We start from the raw sequence: 19,787 nt of genomic DNA on the forward strand, positions 1-19,787 counted from the left end.
TCATGTGCGAGAAGGAATTTCTCCTTTTTCAAGTAAATCAGGTTTTTATCGCTGTATATCTCTACAGAATCATCATCTCCTGAAGGGTAACCCATGTCATTACAAGGTTCATTCGTTCTCAAAGCTCTACTTCTAGAAGTATTTTCAGTCCGTAGTATTTAACTAAACCTCATACAGTTACTCCAAAATTTCAGATAGCACATTTTATTACGTGCAGAATGGTCAAAAATAACATTCACTGAAAATGAAATAATATTGCTCTTACAGCAAAGTAGACAAAGATTACATTTCAGATAACTATGAACTAGTTATTATTATGAATATTAACAACACATCAGGAAATTCTGACAAACATAGGTAGGCAACCTTTAAATACAAAGCTCAGAAAATATCAAAATATTCAAAGGTAGAGTTTTAAAAGTAGAGTTTTACATTGTCTCATTATGATAGGGGTTCCTATTAAAAATGCTAAATGCATTAGAAGCACTACAGTAATTTAGCAGCTCTTTTTGTGTATCCATGGCACAGCATGTCTCCACTGAAATGGAAGAGGATATGGCTAACACCACTTTTAACCTTTTCTGTGTGGTTAAAGTTTTGCTCTTAAACCAAGTGGAAAGATTCTTAGTTCATATGAATATTTGGACACTGAGTCCTTCACTCATAGGAAGAAATAGATAACAGTTGTTAAAGTTTTTAAGTAACATAACAGTCACTGAGTCATGCCCTTCAGTAACATAATTTGATTATAGCTGATTATCTTAGTGGATTTTGGCTACTGAAAGGCAATAAAACTGGGCACTATAAACATGGTTTGCTTCAAAATTCACCACGATTGATGTATTACTCTGAATAATGCATAACTTAGAAATAATTCATTTCAAGCTAAATTTTGCCTTATAAACAGGCAATTGAAAGAAAAACACAAAATAGAAAACATAAGGAAACGGTTTGATGAAAACCTGTCTTAAGTGGATCTCATTTGCTATAATTCCTGAAGATAACCTGTACTCAGGCATACTAAACTGATGGATTTAACTCATTACATATTAAGGCTTAAAAATAAACAAAACAACAACAACAAAAAGCCACATGCCTGTCAGTATAGACAAAACCTATATATTTACTCAAATAGAAAGAATTACTGTCTTGTGCCTAAACTGTTATTCCACTCGACATCTTCTTAAAACTAACCACTATAGTGATTAATTCATATATTTCTGAGCTACCTGTTCAATTACTGAACACATTCAGAGCATGTGAAGATGATGACTTATTTTGCCATTCAAACAACGTGAAGATACTTCATTAGGTATTCGCCATTCAATGTCTCTCTCACTTGGACAGTTGAGGGAGATTCAAAGTTTTTATAAAATAATGTATGCACTTGGTCATCAGTTTACTATAAAAAGTCCTTCTTAATAATTTCCAGGATCAAAAACTGCTATTGTAGACACTTAAAATGCTTAAATGCTTATTTATGTTTAAATGAACATGCTTATTTATGCTTAAATAAACATGCGTGACTGTTGGAATTTGCTAAACCAAGTGATACTTGCTACACAGAAGTGCACTACTCAGAAATGTCACCTTAAGTAGGTCAAACTTCCATTAATCACATTCAAATATAAACTTACTATTAAAATAAATAATGCAGAGCTCAGGTCCCCTTTGTTTTAGTCACTGCCCCTTCATTATGTAGTCTCTTTCTGAGGCTTCATTTAATGAATGTACTGAGTTTTGAATTTACTTCATATCCTTCTTTTCTGTGCCAAAAAGTACACTTGTGTCACAAAGACAGTCAGCAAAATGCCCAACATTTTAATTTTTTTTGTATGCCAAGAACGAGGGAAAAGGTTAAACACACTATAATGAACTACTTGCCAGCCAATGCCTTATCCCAGAACATTAACTGTACTTGAGGAGAAGGAAGGAGTATGATTCACTTTTTTCAAGGCGTGTCTTTGACTCTCATGCTCAGGAAAACCAGCTAAAAAGCAGAGATATTATCTATATTTTTACATTGTCTAGTGCAATGGGACTAGGGCCTCTAAGAAGCTTGCAGTGTAAATAATAGAGTAAATAACAATGACACGTACTTTTCAACTGCAGAAACTCATCAACCATGCTAAAACATACATCACATACACTGCTACCATCTCTCACTGTTCATTAAAAGAGAATGAATCCTGAGGGAGGCATCATTGAATACAGATCTGTCTCCAACACACCAAATCATATCCTGAGCCTGCAGTAAAGCTAATAAAGTCATATTAAATGCATTCCAAAGGTTCCCTTGGCTTAGTCCATACCACTTGGGCAATTTATAATTTAAAGGGGAATATGAGATTAGAGAGAGATGGAAATAGTGTGATCTAGAATTTGAAACAACAATTTAACTGTTCTGTCATACTCAAAGGATATATTACAGTAAATATTACTGAAATTTACTTACAGAGAACTTTAAGGTTCTCTATGATCTCACTTCCACAGATCATATGTCCAGTGAAGTTAGACTCTCAAATAAAAGACAAAAATATACTATTTACAAAAACAACAGTCAAACCTAGAACATTTTAAAGATGTGTCATAGTGATCACATATATGTACACATTACATCCACGCTAATAATCAATAGCATCCTTTCTCCCAGGCCTGAGGGAGCTTTTAAGTGCCAATGCCTGCGATGCACTCTCTGTCCTTGTCTGAGCTTTGAACTTTAAATGGTGTAACAATATAGTTTTTGTTATTTTAATCAAAGAGCTCAGTATGTGATTTATCAAGTGCCTTTTCCCATAAGTACTGATTCTATATTCATAGGTGTACATTCAGGTCCTGTAGAAGAGTGAAGTATTTTTCATTAGACCCTAAAACACTGCACAAATTCCTTACTGTGTTTTCTAAATGATTGAGATTACATCAACTCTCCCTTCTGCTCAAGAGCAACAGAGGTGCTGATGCTACCCTGATGCTATACAGATACACTCCCTTTCTGAGCAGAGCTGTTTTGCCACGAGTTCTGCTGTAGGCTAGAACAACGCAACTCCACTAGTAACTACACTAGTAAACTTTATGGTGATAATCCACAAAATTTTGAGAATTTAAATAAAAGACTGCCCATTTTGCCCTTCCAGGGAAATATAATTTCTTGATATTTTCTTTTCAGCAAATAGAAGTGCTGTTAAGTGCCAGTGAGATGAATAGGCTTGGTGTGAAATACAAATGACAACTTTGGGTTCAGATCTTATATTCTGATGCTAATACAAAATTCATTTATATTTTCCCCATGGCTCCAATTGATAATACTGATTACAATATTGATTACAAGTAAAGGTCTTTAGATAGAGCTATTGGTAAATCCTAAAGCTTTTTGTTTTAAAATGAGTATCTCCCTTGGAAACTAACAAAAAAGGTGCATTTGGGGCAACAAAAGCTTTTCAAAACTTTGTTCTTTTTTTGATGAAATTACTATGGAAGATTAATCTAAAAAATAAGAAAAACCTAGGTGCTATTTTCATCCACAAAGAAATAGTTCTAGCATGCTTTATTTTGAATGGTACCAGGGGACACATTCAGATTTATTCTTTCAGATTAACACCTTACATCAGGGTATGGCAAGACGGAAAACAAACTCGTGCATGTATCATCTAAATCTGTGAATGCTCTCTCAATTTACCTTAGAAATTAAAAAATCTGGGAACTCTTAAAATAAAACTATTATTAATATTTTAAAATATGCTAAGAAACAAACTTCACCAAAGCCATGTTAATCTAACATTAGCTGAATGTCTTTCAAAACTAAACAATATACTATTTATAGCTTTTTCCAGAGCAACTACAGAACTTCTCAAGCACAAGATTTGCTTATTCAAACAGATGGAATGGCTGCTAGCTCTATTTTCCTATCTGAAGATTTCAAAAGCAAGTCTTTATTGTACATTTGAAGGACAGGCTTATCCTAGACTTAGAATAAGCTGCTTTCCACACATACATTATCACAAAACAATGGAATGGAACATTCTTTGGTGCTTTTCATTTGTTCAAGGAGGAGACATATATATTAAAAAAAAAAATAATATATATATATATATACGCACACATGTATATGCTGCAGATAGCTACTGCATTGTCAGTTAATGTCTGAAAACAAACAGGAAAATCTACATCTTTGACTACTATGGAGGCTGTACAGAAGAAACTGTAGCAAAATTAACTATTGACTGGGCTTACAATGTTGACGTGTACTCCTGGAAAAATAAATTAAAAAAGAAAATTAGCCTTAATGTTCAGTAACAATTTGCATTTAAGAACACATGGACAGTGGAAAGCTCAATTTTTTGCTGCCTGCTGCAAAGGCACTCAATACTGCTGTAAAGCAAGCAGAAATACCAGATCTTGGCATAGTAATGCCAAGGGAGCTTTCTAACTCCTCAAATTTCCTCGAGTGATTCGGCTCAATAAACCTATGATAAAATTATGGACTAATGAAAAACCATGGAGACTTGCACATTTCATGAATAGTTCTTCAAGCAGATTCTTGGCTTCTATATTATGTAGTGTAAACTTCTACCTTCCCATGCTTCTAAGCCACAGAACAGGCACGAAAATCAGAGGCAAGTAATTCCTAATTATATAGCCAATTATCTTAGTTGCCTATATTCTCAAAAGCTGTATTATAGATGATAGTAGCAGCTAGTACCTCCTCAAAATCATCATGGCTTTTCAGGGCCTGCAGTGTTTGTTTAGTTTTATCCTGAGTATTTAGGAAAAACCATACATTTGGAAACTTGAAACAACTTCACTTCTTTCCTCATGGTTGAAACCCTAGCTTCACTGAAGGCTACAGGAACTCTGACACATGCTTTAGAGAAACAGGATTTCTTTCTGATTCCTGTATTTCTTACACTGATTTTTGGCCAGATAGCATTCACTGATAGGACCCTAGAAAACTTGCTTAATCTGATGAAGAAGCTTATACCTGAAACTCATAATTAAAAAAAAAAAAAAAAAAAAAAAAAAAGATAAAAAAATGCCACCCTCTACCCACACAGCTGTTTATCAGTAATACATTATGCTATGTACAGCTAACAAGCATTCAATAAATAATAGAAGATGAACAGTAACCAAAGAAATTTAGCTTGGACCTTTCTAAAATTTCTGTTACAATTTCTTTTCATCTGTCAACCACCTTCTCGGCAAGCTCTACTCATATCTCAGCTGATGTTCTCTCACACTGGGCAGAGCACAATGTGGGAGTGAGCGCACAAGCACAGCCTTCACACCACCACTGCAGTCTCCTTCTCCTCCAAGGCTCACTGCCATGCCATCTGCTGCCGTACAGGCCTGCACCGCTGCCATCCTACATGAGACAGGAAGGGATAGTTTGGCAGCAACACATTTGCTTCCAGCAAAGATGGACAGTGCTCCCTTCTTGTTTCAGAGGAAGTTAAGAGATCATGAATACTCAAGCGCAGTACATGGAATATTCACTGGGCTCCACTCTCCTCCCTTCATTCTTGTTATTCAAGACATTTAGCTCAGGTCAATCTCTTAAAGAACTGAGGAATTTCCTAAGAGGAAACTAAACCAAACTTGGAATGTCCATAACAAATAGCTCAACAGTTTAAATAAATTAGAGAATGTTTATCAGTCTGTCTCACTAAATATTAAAGTAGGGATGAGCGCAACAACGAAAACAAGCTTATTAGCTAACTTTATCACAGTTCTTGTGAGATTCAGTTGAACATGTATGGCTTTTCTGAAAGAAGGAAAATAAGCTGCCTAAGAAATTAAATATGGAATTAAGCAGCATGATTTTGGTCTTTTATTAAGTGTTTAGAATCTAAAATCTCTGTCCTGATACTACTGTCTTGCAAGTAACACCATAATGCTTAATAATTTTGAGCTTCGAGGCTTGCGATTGGCCTTGAAGCGATGGAAATGCTTTGCTCCCCTCAGCAGCCTTTGGGAGGGCAGGAAAGCCCTCTACACTAACATTTGCCACCTTTTCACATGCAAGCGATTTCCACCATGGTAATTTGTGCATAGTTACTGAAGGCTTCAGCAATGCTTGCTTAAGCAATGTTACTGACCCAATGGAGCCACCAAAATACCTACACCAGGAAAAGTTTCTCACAAATAGGATTAAGGAAACTCATTCCTATGAAGTGATTATTAGCTTTCAGATGTTTGTTGGCTTTTGGTGATGTCTGTATGCTAACTCCCAATTTTGTTTAGAGTGGGAAAAGAGCCCCCCCTAAGCTGCAGTGACAAGAAGCTCTCCCTGGGCCACAGGCCTCTCCCTCAGCTTGCCTTCAGGCTGGGCTTTTTCCTGCACACACTGCCATCTGCTCCCTTCACACTCCAAAAAGCATTCACACTTCTCTTTTGAAATACGGTCAAGTCTTGGCTGTTTAACCTGAAAAAAGCTACTTCATCACCACACCCCACTCCTCTTACCTACGTTGACTGTAAATATTCTGAACCAGGGACTGCCTCTCACTGTCTGTGTCCAGTACCTCCCACAACATGGGAACCTCAGCTGGAACCTCTCACAGCTGCTGCCTCCAATGTGACGGAGCTCAAGTGTGCATGTGCCAGGGGGATTAAGACCATCATCAGCTAGCTTGAATTTGTTTTCTAAAGGAAGCCTTTTACCCAACCCACAATCTCCCATAGCACCATGTTTTACTGTAGAAGAATTAAAAACATCCCCCACAGTTACCAACACAGATAAGACAGTAATTGTGTTTAGATGTCAGAGGTTTAAGCATGCAGCCAATCCACAATTCTACCATTATTCAGTGATAAACCTGGATTACAAAACCAATCAAAATAATTTCTCAACAACTATATCGTCTTTGAATATTCAATTTCACATCTGAGTATCTCATCTCCAGTACTTTCAGTCTCACTTCTGAATGAGGCCATCGTCATACATTTCATTGGTATTTTTAAGAAATACACTAACTCATTGTTTAATATCCTCGTGATTTTCTTGTCTCCAGTTCGAGATGTTTGTGTGTTCCTTAAATACTTCAAAATCCTTGAAAATCTTTTAGCTGAAATGTAGGTAGGCACGTGACACCATTTTTTTTTCCTCCATTTTCTCTCGCTTTCTTTTTTGTTATTGTACCCAACTGTTATTGGGAATTGTACTGTTATTTGTACCAAAATTCCTCATTTGTCACATCCTTTATGCTTCTGAAGTGCTTTCGGTTTATCTTCATATCTATTCTTCTTGGAGGCTTCTAGGGCTCCTCTCTTCCCCTTTCTATAGAGCATACTAACACATATCTGAGATTTATATTATGTTAAAATGGATAATTATATCCCACTGTTGCTCTAAATACCTTCCATAGTTACAGTCAAAATATGATTCCAATCCACCTAAAGACATTCACTCTCCTCACTGCTGTTTTGTTGGTTGTTAAAATAACATTCAAATATTTGCAACCACTCTTCTAAAATACGTGCTATCTGGATGCTATTATGAAATCTGAGGGGTGTAAGTGTACTTTTAGTTGAAATTTATTTACAGTGCTTGCCTTTGTTTTGAGAGATCCCCACTCTTAAGTCTCCCGTGTGCTACTAAATTTCAAGGAAGCATTCTTTGACTTTATCTCTGCTTTTTACTGCATTAATCCAAGTAAAGACATTTTCTAACTACTACTATTCACAATTTCCAGATCTGACTCCATGTTATCTCTTTCCATGACAGTGACAAATTGACTTTCAGTATGGTTTGGACTAAGTGCTAGAAGACTGCAATTCACTCTGTACATGCTCCCTACTCTAAAAAGGAGAGGCCAATGGAGGGTATCTAATAGAAGTGTATAAAACCATAAACAGTTTGAAGAAAATGAATATATAAAACTTATTCACAATCCAGAACTTGAGCACAATCAGAAAGAGTAGCAGCAAGTTTAAATAAAAAGAAAAAAAACAATTTAATATTAATATATTAAGTAATAATAAATTGTGCAACTTGCTGCCTTGGGTTGTTGCAAAAGCTCAAGGTATCACTGGGTTAAAAAATGGATTTGAATTTAAGAACGACACCCAGGGTTTTGTGGATCTTAAACTTGATGGTCCAAATACATACAAACTCCAGCTCTGGAGAGACTGCCAACAATCAAAAATTGAGGAAGTTCCTTGTATGTTTTAACTAAAACAAAAAAACTGATCTTCCTAAAAACCTTTTATTACCAAATTTTTTCAGAATGAGAGTACAGACTAGAGAGCTCTGTGCTATGTCCTAACATTCTGATGCAGGGACAGAAACATAAGAGGGCCTAAAGGAATTTGTTTCAGTCAGGACAGCTCTACTAACGTGAACACTGCTTAAGTAGCTTTTTTTGCACTTAGTGGTGCAGCAGGAATGCTGAGTTGCCATGTCTATAGCCTTTACAGCACCCATATCTGCACTGATCCCCAGAAAATTCTTTGTAAGAGATGGTCACCAACAGCAGATGTTCACTATAATTTCCCTCTGTTTCTGAAATTACAGATATCTATCTAGGACAGATTGCAGATGATTTAGTTTAACTTCGTACTTGAACCTATACACATATTCTTGCATGTGAATACATCACAGCAACATACAAAAAACCATTCTCAACTACAATGTTGCATCTTACAGATTTCTTTTCATGAAAAATTCCCCCAGGCATCTGTACTGGGTCTGGCTGGAATGTTAACTTTCCCAGCAGCAGCCCATACAGTGCCGTACTCTGTACTTGTAGCTGGAACAGCAGTGTTATCACACCAGTGTTGTGTCTACTGCTGAGCAGCAGTGGCACAGCATTGGGCCTTTCTCTAACCCTCCTAGGGGGCGGGCAAAAAGTGAGGAGAGAAACATCACTAGGGCAGCTGACCTAAACCAATCAAAGGGATATTCCATACCATGTGGTGTCACACTCAGCAATAAAAGGTGGAAACAGGAAGAAGAGGGGAGGGGTGGGCTCTCGTTGAGAAGATGTCGGTCCTCCTCTCGAACACCGGCTGCGTGCGTTGAGGCCTTGCTTCAAGGACGTGGTCAATCATCGCTCATTTGTGGGAAGTAGAGAGTAATTTCTTTCCTCTGCACTTCCATATAGTTTTCATTTATTTTGTTTGTTTGTTTTCCTCCCTTTTTCCCCTTTCCCTTTTACTTCCCCTTAGTTAAATTGTTTAGTTCACGGTAGTCTTTATTTAATTATTATAATTATTTCCCTTTAATTAAATTATCCTTATCTCAACCCGTGAGTTGTTCTTTGCTTTACTTCTCTCCCTCCTCATCTAAAGGAGGGGGAGTGAGAGAGTGGTTGTGGGGTTTAGCTGCCCAGCATGGTAAAACCACCACAGTCCTTTTTGGCGCCCAACGTGGGGCTCGAAGGGTTGAGATAACAATAGAATTGATTAAACGCATACAACTAACACACTTGCTTGCTAGTAACCATGTTCATTGCCCTGTTAATAATAATAGCTTTGTTCATATGTCATGCAATCCATGTCATATTCTCCTTTCTCCGATATATCCGATCCGACAAAGTGCTACAATCTGTGTTCACTGTTTTTAATTCGCTGTGCTGCCAAGCACTGACCTTGGTTTTAATCTGGAATTCAGGCTCTGCGCTGTTATCATTTGGGTCCCATGGAAACTATCTTTCAGAGAATATTCAGAACTACGCTGCCTTCCTTTTCTCATCTGGACACCAGTTTATTAATAATATTAGGAATGGTACCTTTCCCTTCTTTCACAGTGGGCTAATTACAACAGTTTGGGAGTATTTTGAAGATCCATCTGTAACCCATGTATTGCTATTTCTAATTCTGAATAACAGGTTTCATTTTCTCTCTAAGATTAGTCGATTGTTTAGAAAACTTATTTGGGAATCTGTCCCGAAACAGTCTTGTGGTGAGTGGCATGGTGTGTGGGATGATGTTAGCAGATACCTGTCACGAGTGTCTCCTCCAATAGTTTTGAACTTCACCCCTGAGCAAGTGCTAAATCCTAAAAACTTGGTAGAATGTTTGAGAGTTGTATGTCCTGACCCTGATAATGCCAGAGAACAACAGCTTGCAGCATTGTGCTGGGTCCTGGCTTATTCCTATCAAACACTGTTTAACATCATCCAGCAATTTGAAGAGCGGGAGGAAGTCTCTGAATCTGATGACCAAGTAACACACGCTGTGGCTGACCCAGAGGACCAACCAACTATGGTATCAGTCGCCCCCATAGTCAAGTCAAAACAATGGAAACGGAGGTCAGCTCGTTTAGTAAGGGAAGAAGGCTCTCCTAAGAAGGAGGGAGAAGGGGAATTGGCAGGCACCTCTAAAGCAGAGCCATCACAAAAACAGCAGGAAGACGAGACGGAAATCATAAAGGAATCAGAAATCACTCGATTTCAGTGATCAGAAATCATAAAGGAATCAGAAATCACTTATCCCTGAGTGAGATGCGAGAAATACGAAAGGATTATGGTCGACGCCCAGGTGAACACATCCTCACTTGGCTGCTCCGATGCTGGGATGCTGGGGTCAGTAGCCTACAATTAGAAGGCAATGAAGCCAAGCAGCTGGGATCCCTCAGCATGAAACATGCAAGACTTCAAAGAAACATTTATTTTGATCTCGAAGAATCGTACTTCTGTGTAGCCTTACCCATTAAAAAATCCATCCACTACTCTTCTTTTAAATTATATTGCACTAACAAATCTGTAATTAAAAATAAATTTAAGGATGATACTACAAATCACTGCAAAGCCCCATCAGCTTTTCTTTTTTATTTTTTTTTTTTTTTTTGTATATCAAAAGAAACGATTTGATATTTACAAGCCACAGAATGTGGAAAATGGTGTATAGTTTTACATCAACAGTGACACTTATACATTATTATTGTATTTGTCAGTGGCATTTAGAGCAGTTGGCTTTTTGAAATAAAGCATGTATTCAGTAGAGTATCATTAAGAGCAACTGAATTGCCCTTCAACTGTTTCTGGAGCTCTAAGGTCTAAAAAGCAGTGTCTGGAATCTCTATCAGCATCAGCTGCCTTTTTGTTTTGTTCTGCTTAGGCAGTCTTGTCTGAGTTCTCGTACGTTAGACTCAAAAACAAAAGGATTTCCAGCAGTAACCTTCTTCTGATGAAGTTCATCTTTATCTACTGCTCCTTCTTTCTTACTGAGCGATGAAAAAAAAGAACCCCTTATAGGTGTAAGCTCCCTTGAATCAATAGCAACATCTCCATGCACAACTGTGCTTTGGTGCCTGTTCATCAAAATGTCTGCTCAATAGCAGCATCAACTGTCAGTGGGAACATTCACCTGTCCGAGTTAAGCACTCAACTCAGTGCTACAGTCAACACTCAACTTCTTTACTCCTAATACGTCAAATATTCAGGTTTTCAGGCTTATTGGTGTGAGGGACAGGGCCTGGTTGTTGTATTTGTGATGGCAGCAATGCTATATTTGAAGTGAAGACATCTGGCAGTTCCGAGGCTGGACAGCTTGTTGCCCATATCAAAGCAAGCGTCACCTTCACGTCCATCCAGAAAGTGGCTGGAACTTGCTTCCCAGGAAACTTCCCTGAGCTCGCAGGCTGGGCTCAGACCCAGGTATGTGTCCGTTCAGCTGTCACTGGCCTCCCTATCCAGACAGCTTGCAAAGCAATTACTACCTAAGTATGAATTACGCACCTCGAACGCAGTCACTTCTCTTTGGCAGTCCCACAAACCCGTCTGTGCTTGCTGGCTTTTTTGACCTCTGCTCTCTGGATGGCATTTTATATCATACTTATTGGATATTTAGCTTCTCATTTTCCTCTTATAACTGCTTCAGCCAGACAGCCCAGTTCTTGTTGACTCCATCCTGCCAGCTAATCCCTTCTGGACCGAGCTAAAGATATGCTCCTGACATACGGTTAGCTGGCAAAAAAAGCATGAGCACATTTTGGTGAACATCTGGAGGGAATACCCCAAGCATAATGACTTTGGCTGGGCTATGAGAAATGCTCATTATTATATCACTTGAAGCCAGCTTGTTCAACTGAGCATTTTCAAGGCCAGGTTACAGTGCCTAGAGCAATACAAGTACTACAAAGAGCTAACACTGGCAGGAAAAGACACTAACTGGAGTCCTGTTAATGCCCAGCTTTATTCCCCTTCTTTAAATAGTTGTGGGTTTTTTTTCCACAATTTTTGCCAAACTCATAGCATAAAACTATCTTGCAAGTGGGGCTTCCAGTACTCTTGTTTGAGTGCTTTCTGAAACAGTGTTATCTTGCCAACAACTTTCCAAGCTATAGCTTTATACCATACCATTTACATCATTCATAATTGCTATAAGTGTGGTTGCACAGTCCCATGCTCCTTCCAAACATCCTCACAAATCCCAAGGGCAGAACCCAAACCCTCAGACTGACTACAGTTCTCAGTGCTTCTGACCACCTTAGTGATTGGGTCCAAAGAAACATGGACACCAAAGAGGAGCCATTACATTCTGGAAGTCAACATTTTATCTGCCTCTTTAAACACAAACTAACAAGAAAACAAAAAATCACCACCAAACCAAAAATGAAACCTATGGAGGCTAGCCTTAATCATGCTGAGGTGTTCATCACATTTCTTGTACATTGCAGATTTTGCATCAGAACTGCAGGAGTCCAGCACACATGCATTTGTAGAAAATAACCTCCATCCCAGAACTCTGAAGAAGGCAACAAATTATGCCACTGATCCTGAAATAATTATATCCTAGATCTATTAGCTGAAGCTTGAGAACTGTATGACTGCAGAAGAACAAATGCTGTATCTGCAGATAAAAACACAAGCCTCAACAGACTTGTTGGAAGGGTCTCAAGCGTTTACTGAATATTTCTGAGAAAAAGTATAAAGAAGATGAGAAACATATAACGTGCATTTATCAGTTTGACAGATCAAGTCAAATTAATCCAATAATTAAAGTTACTCTTAGAAAAAATGGCTGAGCTTCCACCTGAACTTCATTACAACATTTAAATGGAAAGCTGAAAATAAGGAGTAGTTACGGTAACTGTAAATAAAGCAACTGACCTCACTGTAGCAAGTGTACATCTGAAAGCAAAGCAAAGCAGATAGAGTTCCTAGTGGAATCCCTTCAGATCTATCATCTTATTTAACATTTTTATCAGTCTCTTTGACAAATACAGTAGATGCAATGCCAATGGAATAGTTTGACATGAGAAGACACCATCAGAACAGAGTAGGATTTTTATAAATTTAATATAGATAGATACAAAGTAGAATGACAGAAATGAAATAAAATATGCAAAGCCAAACACAGAGGAAATAAAGGTGAGTAATTCTACCTTAATGTGGCAATTACCTTTTTTTTGTTCATTTTTCCCCAAAAGTCAGAGGACAATGACATACGAGTTGATAATTCTCCTCTGAAATATAGCTATAAAAAAAAGTAAAAAGCAATCTGTGGATGCCTCACGTGAGATACTTGCAGTAGACATAGGGAGGCACTGGGCCATTACCCAAAGCACGGGTAAAAATGTCCAATAGTGCATATTCATCCTTCTCTCCTATGCCAAAAACAGCTTAATGGAACTGGGGCACTGACAAAGGTCTTTGCTTGGATGAGCACGTCTGATATTTTTACAGACCAAAAAGCTCTCCATTCATTCTGACTGAGTGAGGTCTAAGAAAGTATACGTATCTTTTGATAAATGCCTCACTGAGATAAGGAAAATAAAACAATAACTGAAGCTAAAGCCCAGTACTGTCACCGGAATATTTAGGTAAAAGTGTCCAGGAACAAACACACACTGAAAAGAGCAAGATCCCAAATCACTTGCTTTGACACCTGTTTGTTTCTCTTTCAGCTTAGGTTGCTCTTGCTTATTTTTTTTTTCTGCTTGTGTTTATAATGCCTGAAATGTGATGTCCACATAGACGAGTTGTGTGTACATCTAAGACTGAAAATGCATTATAAGGCAAATTCATATACAGATGAGAACACAAAGATCCGTGGGGCCTACAGTGTCTTGTCTACTGTACTTTGCAACTACAGTTTATTGGTACATTCTCAGAATTTACTCTCTGAGAAGGGCAAGGGTGTTTTGTACCAGCCATATCTACCAGAACAGAGCAATCAGGTTACTGTGCTGGTGACAGGAATAAAAGACTAAGTCACATATAAACTGGAAACAGTCTGTTGTTGAAATAAATTATGTGTGAGGTCCTCTGAGACAAGGGCCAGAACTCAGCATGAACAGGATTCCTTTTAGCCCTGTGTCCCACAACCAGCAATTATCATCAACAGCTGTGTCACAGTTAAAAAAGGACTTCTCTAGAGGATAAGGATCTCTGACCCTTTAGCAAAGGCCCTCGGAGCTTTCAGGCTGAACAGATTTTGCCAGCAAGTCAAATATTTGTTAAGAAGACACACAGCACTCTCATATTTCTCAAGTTCCTCCAGCTAACATTTATTATTTTAACTTTCTTTTCACCAAAGCTTCAGTTACAATTCTTAACAGAGATTTCTCATTGACCCCCACCTCCAAACACTGTGTTTGAAAGGAAAGGACATAACACTGCTAGAAACAGAAGTAAAAGGAAGCAATAAGAGTAGTAAGAATAAAGAGGTTTCCCATGCCACTGCAACTAAAATGTTCATGGATGAAGCCAGTACCTCAAAAAGGGTCAGAGAAGAAGTTAGTCTATTCACAGAGGGAGACGGTGCTAGAACTGTAAAGGACTGTAAGACAGCCATGGCCTGCTTTTTTATTCAAATATTACCCAGTCAAAAACATTAGGTTTATTTAAGAGTATACAATGCAGTGAGAGAAAACAAGTCTGTTATCAGCCTGTGTCAGAGAGATCTGAAAAATACAAGCACTCTTGTAGGAACCGAATTTCTAGAATATTTCAGTTCTGTATGACAAATTGAAGTAGAAACTTTTGAAGCATAAAACTTTCAAGACTTCTGGATCAGACACACCACTTTGGAAGGCTTCTAGAATCTCTAATGCAAGATTTGTGTTTAATTGAAATCAGCAATTTAGGGGCTGCAGAAAAAATATAGAAAACTCTGATAGAAATGCAATGGGGTAATGTAGAGAGGAATTTCTCAACTGAAGAAGTGCTCAAATCAGGTAAGTTTTTAAGTGGTGTGTTAGACATTGCCACCATGGGTTATATTACAAAAATGATGAATCTGAGCAACGCAAATGCATGAAGAAACAAAACATTTCTGGGAAGAATGCTCAAAGTGTAAGCACAATAAGAATGCAGGCAGGAATAAGGAAGCATTCACCAGGTACAAAGACAAACCTAAGCACTGTCCTGTCTTTTAAAGAGTAGCTCAATTTGTGACAAGCCATATCATTTCACAAGAGGTGTAAACAGGAAAGCGATCCTATAAGGAAGACAGACAAACTGCATACCCTGCACAGCAATCAGGACCAAAGCAGCAGTAATGAAGAATCATTTTTGGGAATCTGTTAGAAGATATATATAGCTTAAGATTGGACTACTACCTTGAACAGCATCATTATATGATTGAGAAACTGGTAGCTCACCTTGAGATTCGAACTATCAAAGATATTCACTTCCCAATGACCATACATACCATGTTCTTTCCATGTGTGAGTCCCTCTACAACATCAACAAGTGAGTTAGCAGCAGCTGCACATCTGGCTCCCAAAAAACAAGTTACTACATCAAGTCAGTTTTGCCATGATTGAGTAGGCCGAGTAAGACTTGCACACAAAGTATGTGATCTGAGGCCTCAAATACCCTGAGGTCATGGGACAGCCCCATACTATGGATAATGTACCTAGAGACTACATCTGCTTGGGTGAAAGGGGAAAAGGCAAATTAAAACCTCAGAACAACTTTTCCTCTAGGTGTTTACAAGTTTAATTCTGGCTAGAAAATACTTATGAAGACCTACCTAACAGCCTTCTGCAGATTTACTCCACAAAAACTTTCTGGAGACTACAGACATTTTGCAGGGGATTTATTTTTCCTGATCGTCTTATAAGCTTATGGTTTCCATGTTGCAAACACCATGGATGGTGTAGCAAAAACACTACCATTTGAAATGCCAGATTGCTTGGACATAGAATTCAAAGAATATTTTCTCACTAGCTATTAACATCTGAAAGCCCTGCCAGACTTGGAGAAATGCCCTATTTTATAGAAGTCCTCTGTTTGGTTAATGGAAAAATACAGCCTTTTGCCCCCAGTCCAATGTGGTATGTGAAAGCACAGACATTTCATCCCAATAGAGCATCAGAACACAGCACTGAATTTTGTACCCTCTTAGCATGATTACTTGGCAATTATGGCATATGTGTTATGGCAAATCTCAAGTAAATTATGAACTCTGTACATTACAAAGGCACTGTGAAACACTGATTGATTTGGACAGTTTGTAGTTAATTAAGTTCATTTCCAATTCTATCTCTTCACACAATTTCAAAGCATTTTGCATTGAAAGCCCATTTTCAATTAGTAAGGAGGATGAAACAAAAAGAATTAATTATAAAAGTGGCAATGCCCATTTAAATCTTCATAGTGCAGCAATTATTTATGTTAAGTGTTGAGAAATTGAAGAGTTGTACTTGTCTAATACAGTTTTTTTTTCCTTGATATATATCTCATATATATTAAATCTGTACAAAGTAGTGCGGTAGTATTTTTTTTTAATCAATGACTAAATTATTGCTCATAAACTTGTACAGAGCTCTGAGAGGCAGAAAAATGTCTGTGCTTCACTACAGTCAAATTAAGAGTCTGGCTTGATTCTTCGTACTTCTGTTGCACACTTATCCTAAGGTAATTCCACTGCTTGGACTGAAGCAATATTCTCCACTGAAAAAGTATTGAAGGAATAATAATATCAGTAGAACTTTACACTGCAGGTTGACTACCTGAAAGCATCTACCCAGTTTTATTCTAGCATTTGATGCTGTTCAAAATGGTATAAAGCACTGTTACAAGTTACCACGGCAAACAGAAGAAAAGCTTTCAAGATACCCTTTTCTAATCTCCTTTAGATGGGCATATGGTAAGATCTTCAAGTGTGGTTATCATTTTCAGGTTTTCGTAATTAAAGAACATTACACTATCTCTTTAGAGAACACTTCAAAAAGTGCTCTTTACCAAACTTTATTTAGAAAAGTTACATTCCTTGAATTGCAAGTGCTGCTGCTCTACAAAACAGATCTCCTTTAAGTACATTAATTATTTTTTTCCTAGAGGCAAAGCACCTCCTATACCAGCTAAGAACAGAGAGGAGGAAAAGCCCACATGCACTTAGTGTTACTATTTCAGAACGTTGCACCTTCATTTGCTGGTTGTACCACCTACATCTTTACCAAATATTTAAGAAGTGTTTGGACTGTTCACTTAGTCACATGGTCTGAAATTTTGGGTAGACCTGTGTGGTGCCAGGAATTGGACTCAATGATCCTTACGGGTCCCTTCCAACTCGGGATATTCCATGATTCTATGAAATACTGTCAGCCATAAACTTGACACCAACAGGAATGATAAGAGGTTAGCTGTAACTGCAGGTGCACAGTGCTGAAAAACAACTTTGTTAACTTAATTTTCTAGATTTTAAACTGTCATCTCTTAGCCATTTGTCATTGGCATTGGCTTCCTGCTCTACAGCCAAGATTACTGCTTTAACCAGCAGCACATGCTTCATTGCCTGATTTGTGGTTGGCTTCTTCTCCCTCTTCTTTCCTTTGCCATTTTGGTAGTAGGCTTTCTACAACAGAGCAACATTGCGGCAGCAGGAGGAAAAACGATGGGCACCAGAAAACAGAATAAATGACTCAGGGAAGATAGAAAGGCAGTCACCAAGGAAAGGGAATTAAAATAGGAAGCAGGGCTTAATGAAATAGGAAACAGAAGTAAAAAAGAAAAACGGTAACATCACACAAATGCAGAGAAATAGCCTTGCAGCAGCATGAATTAATGCAGAAATGGAAAAAAAAAAAAAAAAAAGTTTAAAAAACACCGAAATGAGAGCAGTCCAAATCTTTTATATTCCTGAGCTACCTGCAGTATTCTGTGATGCTCTCAGCTCTCACCAAGCTTTGTAGGGAGAGAGAGTCCATTCCTCATGCAGTGAAGATTTTTTTTTAAGTGCTGTTTTCAACATACAAGAAGATACTTTAACAGAAATCTCTGGGAGTCTTTAAGCTGGGGATTGCAGATGTGGCTGGAGTTGACTGTCAGATGCAGACAAGTTCAACCTGGTTTTAGCTTGTTTTCTTTGCTTGCAATTTTCTCCAATTCAGAATATCATTGAAATTTATATGAAATTTTAAAAAAATGTAAGATCCATGGAAAATTGTATCTACCAGCAGCTTATTACAGAGCATTTCAAAATAAATACTTGACTCAAAGTAAAATGACACCTATGTCATCTCGGTAGAAAGTATCTTGATAGTACCTTTTTTCTAAGCCTAACTGTATAATCAACTCAACTACTAATATCTTAAAGGATATCGTTATTCCTTTTAAACACCCATGCTACAGCAGCAAACACGCCAAAGTTGTTTGCTGGATCAAGCCTTCACACAGTTGACTCCTACTATAAACAAACATGGACTTCCTTCTTCTCAACCCAATGCACATCTGGAAAACATTGCAGCTGTTCACCATGACAGAACAAGATGAACTAAGGTATTACATCTCCCATTTCTGTTTCCCACAGTTATCCTTAAGGATAACCCCTCTCATTCTCAGTTTCTCCCTAATTTATGTAATTTTGCTCAGTTGCTTCTGCCCCTGGTTAGAATCATGAATTATTTTAAATACAGCCCACCAGATGATGGCTTATCAGGAAGAATTTCTTCACGGAGAGCGTGGCCAAGGATTGGAGTGGGCTGCTCAGGGGAGTGGGGGAGTCCCCATGCCTGGAGGTATTTCAGAGATGTCTAAATGTGGCACTAAGGGACATGGTCAAGTGACACAACCTGGTAGGTTAGGCTGATGGTTGAACTCAATGATCTTGAAGGTCTTGGCCAACCTGGGTGATTCGATGATGCAGTATCACTTCCACAGGGGAAGAAGAGCCCACGGGGGGAGAAGAGACCATAGCCCACACAGCCTTTGCAGTGGTGTTCTTTTCACAATTACCACTAGCAGAAACTGAGAAGTTTATTAAGCTGATGAAGTCTATTAACCTGAAAGACATGTGCCATTTTGTAATTTCATTTGGTTTTAGAAAGGTCAAGATTTAGATAAGCAGCAATACAGATCTGAAAACACCCCTACTATCCAAAACAGATACACGGCTACCTTGTTTTCCATGCAGAAAGACAGTCATGCCAATATCCAGGGACAGTAATCCAGCAGCGGTCCTGCAACAGTCAAGAGATGTGCCATGTTATCTCAGTAAGACACCCACAGTTTCAAAGCAAAATTTCTCATTAGCTTTGGAGTATATTTTCCTGCATTTCTTCAGAAAGTATTTTTCTTTGATGGGGCAAAAAACCCTACACACACCTTCTGGCATCTCACTACATTGCTGGGTCCACACATTAAACTTAGAGACAATTTCAATTTAGAATTCAAAATTCAAGCTTTTTTTTTTTTTTTTTTTTTGCTTTTTTTTGCTTTTTTTGCTTTTTTTCCCTCTCCACATCCACTGAACAATCACCCTTGAAAGGAAAGTAAGAAGCAACTGACTTCAGCCACCTTCCTCCTTCATTTGAATTAGCTCAAACATGATGGAGGCTGGGAGGAGGCAGGAAGAGAACAAATGTTTTTTAGGAGTCTTTCTGTTTGGTTAACAAATAA

General features: G+C 38.0%; 1 long non-coding RNA gene across 2 annotated transcripts in view; it reads right to left on the reverse strand.

Annotated features, from left to right (window-relative positions):
• LOC311444315 overlaps positions 1 to 19,787 on the reverse strand; it is a 433,519-nt gene that overhangs the window by 251,883 nt on the left and 161,849 nt on the right. For both annotated transcript variants that reach the window (XR_014697807.1, XR_014697808.1), the window contains one exon: positions 19,287 to 19,348. This is a non-coding gene — a long non-coding RNA (uncharacterized lncRNA). The remainder of the gene's footprint in view (positions 1 to 19,286; positions 19,349 to 19,787) is intronic.

The sequence above is a fragment of the Aythya ferina genome, assembly GCF_964211825.1.
Source record: "Aythya ferina genome assembly, chromosome: 14".
Classification (NCBI taxonomy): domain Eukaryota; kingdom Metazoa; phylum Chordata; class Aves; order Anseriformes; family Anatidae; genus Aythya; species Aythya ferina.